The sequence below is a fragment of the Hemicordylus capensis genome, chromosome 4 (genome assembly GCF_027244095.1).
Source record: "Hemicordylus capensis ecotype Gifberg chromosome 4, rHemCap1.1.pri, whole genome shotgun sequence".
Classification (NCBI taxonomy): domain Eukaryota; kingdom Metazoa; phylum Chordata; class Lepidosauria; order Squamata; family Cordylidae; genus Hemicordylus; species Hemicordylus capensis.
The window spans coordinates 166,339,722-166,347,523 of record NC_069660.1 but is presented as its reverse complement, the minus strand read 5'-3'; positions in this window follow the sequence as shown (position 1 = coordinate 166,347,523).

The window sequence follows — 7,802 nt, the reverse complement described above, 5'->3', positions numbered from 1 at the left end:
TGTTTCAAAATCAAAACCAGGCAACCTCCCCTTTGCCTTCACCTCAAAAACCCAAATGCCGTTTAACAGAAAAGCAACAAGAACTAAAGCAAAAAATAACTGAACACATGAACCAAACAACCACCAGGGTTTGACTTCCAGCTCTAAAAACAGTTGCCAAAAAACAACTTACTCAGGCATTAAAAGATGTCAATGCTGCACTTGCAGAAATAACAACCAATAATTTGCAAGAAACAAACCAACTAATGTACAGTGCAGCAACAACAACACAAGAGCTCGGATATAAGATCAGTGGACCTGTCAAAAAAGAAAGCAGTACATCACCTAAATGGAAGATTAGATTAGAAAATAAAATCTCCAGGCTCAGATCAGATGCTAGTAAAATGAAAGATATGAAAGACAAGAAGCTGAAGAATCAAAACACCAAAGAGTATCTGGTCCAAAAATACCACCTAGATTCAAGGAAAATGAGAGAAATCCTGGAAATAATAAAGCAGCAAATAACAGCAGTGTCAAAGAAGATTAGCAGATACGAAGCCAGAATCACACAACACAGGCAGAATCTCCAATTCCAGTCGAATCAGAGACGTTTCTACCAAAGCATAGAAGGAGAAACTGCAAGAAACATAGAAACACCAAATAAAGAAGAAACAGTGCAATTCTGGGGGAAATTATGGGACAATCCAATAGATTATAATAAAAAAGCAGGCTGGATGAAAGAGGTCGAAAAATGTAACCAACAAATGCAAGATCTAATAATAACACCAGAATTAATAAGTGAAAGAGCAAAGGAAATTAAAAATTGGACTGCGCCAGGCGACGATGAACTGCATGGCTTGTGGCTTAAACACCTAACAAGCCTTCATAAACAACTATCAAAACAGTTCAATCACATTTTGCAAGGAGGTGATATTGAACAATGGCCAACAACTGGGAAAACTCATCTCATCGTGAAAGACCCAGCCAAAGGTGCAGTTCCAAGTAATTATAGACCGATAACCTGCCTGCCAACCATGTTCAAATTATTAACTGGAATAATAGCAGATGAAGTGATGCAACACTTATTAACTAACAAACAGCTTCTAGTTGAACAGAAAGGAAATTGCCCAAACACCAGAGGAACAAAAGACCAGCTGCTGATTGACAAAATGATTTTAGAAAATTGCAAGAGAAGAAAAACCAATCTAAGTGTTGCATGGATTGACTACAAGAAAGCCTTCAATTCACTGCCTCACACATAGATACTAAAATGTTTAGAAACAACTGGTGTCAGCAAAAACATTGAGATATTTATAAAAAAAGCAATGAGCATGTGGAGTACACAGTTAACAATCAATGGTGAGACACTTGGACAGGTTAGCATTAGAAGAGGCATTTTCCAAGGGGACTCACTATCCCCTCTGTTGTTTGTAACCGCCATGACCCCACTTTCACAAATACTAAACAAAACAGGCCTCGGATACCAAACATCTAAAACATCAAGTCAAATCAACCATCTGCTGTACATGGACGATCTGAAGTTGTATGGAAAGTCCCAGTCAGAAATCGAATCACTGCTAAACACTGTCCATATATTCAGTAGCGATATAGCAATGGAGTTTGGACTAGACAAGTGTGCTGCATTAATAATGAACAGAGGGAAAACAACAAAAACAGAAGGAATAGAACTACCCAATGGAAGCAAGATCAAGAACCTGGAAGAGAAAGAACATTACAAATACTTGGGCATTCTCCAGGCTGATAACATTGCACACGCTGAAGTTAAAAGAAAAATTGGAAGTGAATACATCAGGAGAGTTAGAAAAATCCTCAAGTCCAAACTCAATGGCGGGAACACCATACAAGCCATAAACACCTGGGCTATACCTGTTATCAGATACACTGCAGGAATAATAGACTGGACCCAGGCAGAGCTAGAGACGCTAGATCGTAAGACCAGGAAAATCATGACCATCATTCATGCTCTGCACCCCCACAGTGATGTAGATAGACTATACCTCCCTCGCAGCTCAGGTGGAAGAGGAATGCTGCAAGTCCATCAAACAGTAGAGGAGGAGAAAAGAGGCCTTGAAGAATATATCAAGGACAGTGAAGAAGATGCACTTCAAATGGTCAATAATGCGAAACTATTCAACACCAATGAAACAAAGCAGGCCGACAAGAAAGAACAAGTCAAGAACCGAGCAGAAAAATGGAGAAATAAGCCCTGCATGATCAATATTTGCACAATATAAGTGGAAAATCAGACATCACCAAGACCTGGCAATGGCTTAAGAATGGCAACTTGAAGAAAGAAACAGAGGGTTTAATACTGGCTGCGCAAGAACAGGCACTAAGAACAAATGCAATAAGATCAAAAGTTGAAAAGTCAACAACAAACAGCAAATGCCGCCTTTGTAAAGAAGCAGATGAAACAGTGCACCACCTAATCAGCTGTTGTAAAAAGATCGCAGACTGACTACAAACAAAGGCAAGACAAGGTAGCAGGGATGTTCCACTGGAACATCTGCAAAAAATACAAGCTACCTGTAGCCAAAAATTGGTGGGACCATAAAATTGAAAAAGTTGAAGAAAACGAAGATGTAAAAATATTATGGGACTTCCAACTACAAACAGACAAACATCTGCCACACAATACACCAGATATAACTGTAGTCGAGAAGAAAGAAAAACAAGTGAAAATAATCGACATAGCAATACCAGGGGATAGCAGAATAGAAGAAAAAGAAATAGAAAAAATCACCAAATACAAAGATCTACAAATTGAAATTGAAAAGCTGTGGCAGAAAAAGACCAAAATAATCTCAGTGGTAATTGGCGCCCTGGGTGCAGTTCCAAAAGATCTTGAAGAGCACCTCAACACCATAGGGACCACAGAAATCACCATCAGCCAATTACAAAAAGCAGCTTTACTGGGAACAGCCTATATTCTGCGACGATATCTATAACAGCAACAACATTGACAATAAAATTCAGCCATCCTAGGTCCTTGGGAAGGACTGGATGTCTGGATAAAACAAACCAGTCAAAATCACCTGTCTGTGTGTATAAATAAATAAATAAATAATAATACAAACCTTCCCTGGCTCAGCTGCAAGATTAGTACCCTGTTTCCCTGAAAGTAAGACCTAGCAGTAATTTCTGATGTACCACTAATTGCCCTAGTGCATTTTGGGGGGCTAAAATTAATATAAGACACTGTCTTATTTTGGGGGACACATGGGTATATTAACCCTCTTCACATCAGGATATACTTAGAACAAAATATATGAGATTCTTCACCACTTTTGTATGTTGGAGTTTCTTTTAGAGTGTAAGCACCTAACCTCCCACTCCAACCCACAGTCCCTTCTAGGCCAGTTAACCATTACCTCTGTTTATAGCCTCATGCCCTCCCCCTTCTAAAGCTCCTCCCTCAGGAATTTCCCCCAAAGAGGAGGTACCTAGATCCAATCAATCAATCTCTCTCTCTCTCCCCCTCCACCACCTCTGGTCACTCCTCACAGGAGCAGATGTAGATACAGTGTCAAGCATCATCAATGCCATGGAGGAGGAGAGCTGGTCTTGTGGTAGCAAGCATGACTTGTTCACTTAGCTAAGCAGGGTCCGCCCTGCTTACATATGAATGGGAGACTAGAAGTGTGAGCACTGGAAGATCTTTCCTTCAGGGGATGGAGCCGCTCTGGGAAGAGCAGAAGGTTCCAAGTTCCCTCCCTGGCTTCTCCAAGATAGGGCTGAGAGAGATTCCTGCCTGCAACCTTGGAGAAGCTGCTTCCAGTCTTTGAAGACAATACTGGGCTAGATAGACCAATGGTCTGACTCAGTATATGGCAGCTTCCTATGTTGATGTCAAAGTTGATCAATCTGAGTCAGAGTCGTCATGGATAGCGGTGTTGAGTTCGGAACTAGTGTCAGTATTGAGTCAAGGGTGGAATCAAATTATGGCCTGTAGTGACATCAAGCCCCTCCGGGAAGAGGAAGAAGATCCAGATGCAGAAGGTGTTGAAAATTGCTCATGGAAAGAGAAGTGGTACAATCTTGATCCCTTAAGAAACTTCAATAGACAACAAGCTTGATGTTGGCAGTGGCCATTTTGGAGGTTGCCGTGCATGCACGCTGGCCATTTACATGCTGGGTCATAAATAGACAGGGCATTCTTGCTTGTGGATAGCCCCACAACCTTATGAGTAGACCTCACCCTTACCTATCAGTAGGTCTACTCTTGTTGCAGGTCTACTCAGAAGGGTGGGGTTTTACTAGTGTGAGTAAGGGTGTATCCTTATGCATGAATAGACAGGAACAGAATAGACTCCAATGTTACCTGTGAATGAGTGTAGTTTACTCATGACAATGCAAGGTCTACTCATGAAGACATATTTCCATCCTGGCCCCCCTTGAAAATCAAGGTAGGAACTGAGGTGCTGTTCAGACTTCAAATGGAGAACTGTGCCCTGTATGTACACACCAAATTCTATTCAAGAATACGACATTGCATTGCTATACTGTATATATTTGGTATCTTATCTTCTCTCACTTTCCCTTAAAGCAGATGTTGTGGGTTGTGTTGGTGTCCAAATTTCTAATGGCATGAAGCTGCAACATGGGCAAATGACAACCAGGACTCCAAAATAAGAGCCAGCTAGTTCCCATCCTTTTGGTTTGCAGCTCTTTGATTCCTTAGAAGAGAAAGATTAGGCATTAATATATGCCTTTCCTATAGGCTATCCTCTGAAGCCTGGCATCTTTCCCTCATACCTCTTCTTGAACGACAGATCTTCTTGCTTCCCAAACTGTGTAAGTGGCTCCTTCACAATGTCTAAGCAAGAAGGACTCATAGATCTTGTCCTGGACTATTTAGGTTTGCAGTTACCCAGTTATTGGAGTTGTAGTGATCAGCCACCCCTTCCTCTAAAGAGTTAGCAGGGGAGTGAACCCTTGTTTTGACTGACACGCTGGTGAACTCCAGGGCAGCCAATCAGTACACCAGCTGGGTGGGACCTAGAGAGCAGTTGCTGGAAATTCTGGGAACAAGGGAGGTCTTTGTTGGAGAGGTGTGTGCGGAAATGCTTAGAGAGGGGCTATGGAGTTTGCTCCCTCATGCTCAAAGCCAACATGGAGGTTTCTCTCATGGAATAACTCTGTAGATCCTTAAAAGAAAGGAAGGATTGCAGGCTGCTTGATTCTCCTCAGGAAGTGGGTGAGTTCAAGGAAAAAGGAATTCAGCATAGGGAACAGTTTGTTAGTCAGATAGCGCGTGTGAAACTTGTTGGAAGTGTATGGAGCAGACAGGTACCTTTTATCATATGTGGTAGATATGTAAAAAAGCCCCAAAGTTTTGGAAAACCATACATTTCAAGATGCAACAAATTTTGCATATAGATTTTCCTTTTCTTCTAGAAATTTTCATGTTAAATTTTACTAAACTGCATATTCCTGCAAAACACACTGAACTTTCTCTATATTTGACAACAGCGGCAAGAATCCTTTATGCTTCCTGTTGGAAAACAAATCTGATCCCGACCTTAGGTGATTGGCAATTCAAACTATAGGAATATGTATCAATGGCCAAAATTATTGCATATACTAAAAATAAATCTGAAGATTTCTCCCCCGCTCCCCAGACATGGGAACCATTTTTTCAATATAATATATTGCAGGGTTTTATACCTCATCAAATTCATCTTTTCCTTATAGAGGAAATTAATGCAGATAGTAGGAACATCAATTTGGTTATCTTTCAGTTCTGTAGTCAAATATTTTTCAGAGTAGGGGAAGAGAGGAGAGATAAGAACTCAGGTTGATGTGTATGGATTGTAATGAGAATCTTTGTATTTGCTTTGCTTGATTATTTTATTTTCCTTCCCCTCCCCATTTTTAAATCTTTGTTAAAACAATACAGGTTGAGTATCTCTTATCCAGACATCTGAAATCTCCGGATTTCAGATGTCCGGATAAGGGATACTCAACCTGTATTGTTTTAACAAAGATGCTCCAAAATCCGGACACCACACCGTAACAAAAACAAAATGCCTCAGCTCACTCGCTCGCAGATTCCTAACTTTGCTGCTTTTAAACATGCAGTCATAAGAACAGAACAGCCCTGCTGGATCAGGCCCAAGGCCCATCTAGTCCAGCATCCTGTTTTGCACAGTGGCCCACGAGTAAGACAAAACTTACTTATTTCAGAAGGCTGTTAGTGACAGGGGTTTTGTCTAATTCTCTCTAGTTGTGGCTCTGTTTTTATTGTGAAGTATTTAATGTTTTTGATGCAAATATTCCAAAATCCAAAAAAAATCCCAAATTTGGAACACTTCTAGTCCCAAGCAGTCCGGATAAGGGATTCTCAACCTGTAAAAATATTATTTTTAAAAAGAAACTTCTATTTCTTTGGTGTGTGTGCTTGTGCATATTCCTGATAAAGTGTGCTGTTGAGTCGATATCAACTTCTGGCCGACCATAGAGCCCTGTGGTTGTCTTTAGTAGAATACAAGAGGGGTTTACGTCTGCCATCTCCCACACAGTATGAGATGATGCCCTTCAGCATCTTCCTATAGTATGTTTGATCTAAGATCGTAAACAAACAACAACATCTTCCTATATTGCTGCTGCCAGATATAGGCGTTTCCCATAGTCTGGGAAACATACCAGTGGGGATTTGAACCAGCAACCACTGGCTTGCTAGTCAAGTCACTTTCCCGCTGTGCTGTTACGTGGCTACTGTTCTATTATTGCTTACCTGTAATGTAATTAAAATAAGAAACACTAGCCTTGGGCGTTGCAAAAGGCTCTAAATATTTGAGCATGCATTAAGACAACCTATTTTTGTAATCTTACGAAGTATTCTTAACTGTATCTAAAAGCTAAGAAAGCCTCAGATGGACACAGTCTGTAGTAATTGAATAAAACTGGTTTTTTTAGTTCTTTTCTTTTTACAAGCCTCTCCAAGTTGGTTTTTAACTCAGGAAAAAGCGGGGGCCTAAGGGGGATCTCTCTGGTGCAAACGTCCTCAGGCATTCAGCAGCATCAGTTTTCTCACCACGTGTAGGCTTGCACGTGGAAGATTTTTGTACTTATTCAATAGCAAAATAAAGAGAGTTTTCCCTGGGATTCCACCCCAAGCCCAGGGAGGTTCAAGCTCTGTCAAAAAGAAGGATGCTGGTGGCAGCCTTTTGCCTATCGATAATACAGGGGAAGAGAAGTTTTAGGAGAAGCTTAGTCAGGCAGTTCAGCAGGGATGATTCAGCATTTCTTTCCCTTACGTGAGCTTGCTCTGAGACTAAGGCTTAAATTTGCTACAGAAGTGCATTAACCAGAAGTGACCCCAAACAAGTTTGGCACCTTTTCATTAGCTGCGTCATTCTGCAAGTACCATAGACATGCAGATACAGCATGACACTGTTACACTTCACTGGCCTGTCATAGCTGGCTATGGATTCAGCTTTTTAGATTAATGACTCGCCTCCTCACTTCCTGGGTAGATAGTCTTGTTAACATTAATGCAAGAACACAGAAGTAAAAATAAATCCTGCACTTATTACTTGATGAGAAGTGCTGGACCTGTGTAGGGGAAGTAGGTGTGGGCTGCAGTGCCATCAATATGCTGATGACACCCAGCTCTACCTATCTTAAGTCAGAAGATACCAGGGAGGCAGTGGATGCTCTGAACCATGGCTGTTCTGGACTCTATGGAGGCAAACAAGCTGAAACTTAATCCAGATAAGATGGAAGTGCTCTGGGCTGGTAGAACTGATCATCTGAGTAATTAGGTAAATCTTGACTTGGACAGGGTCACACTTCCTCTG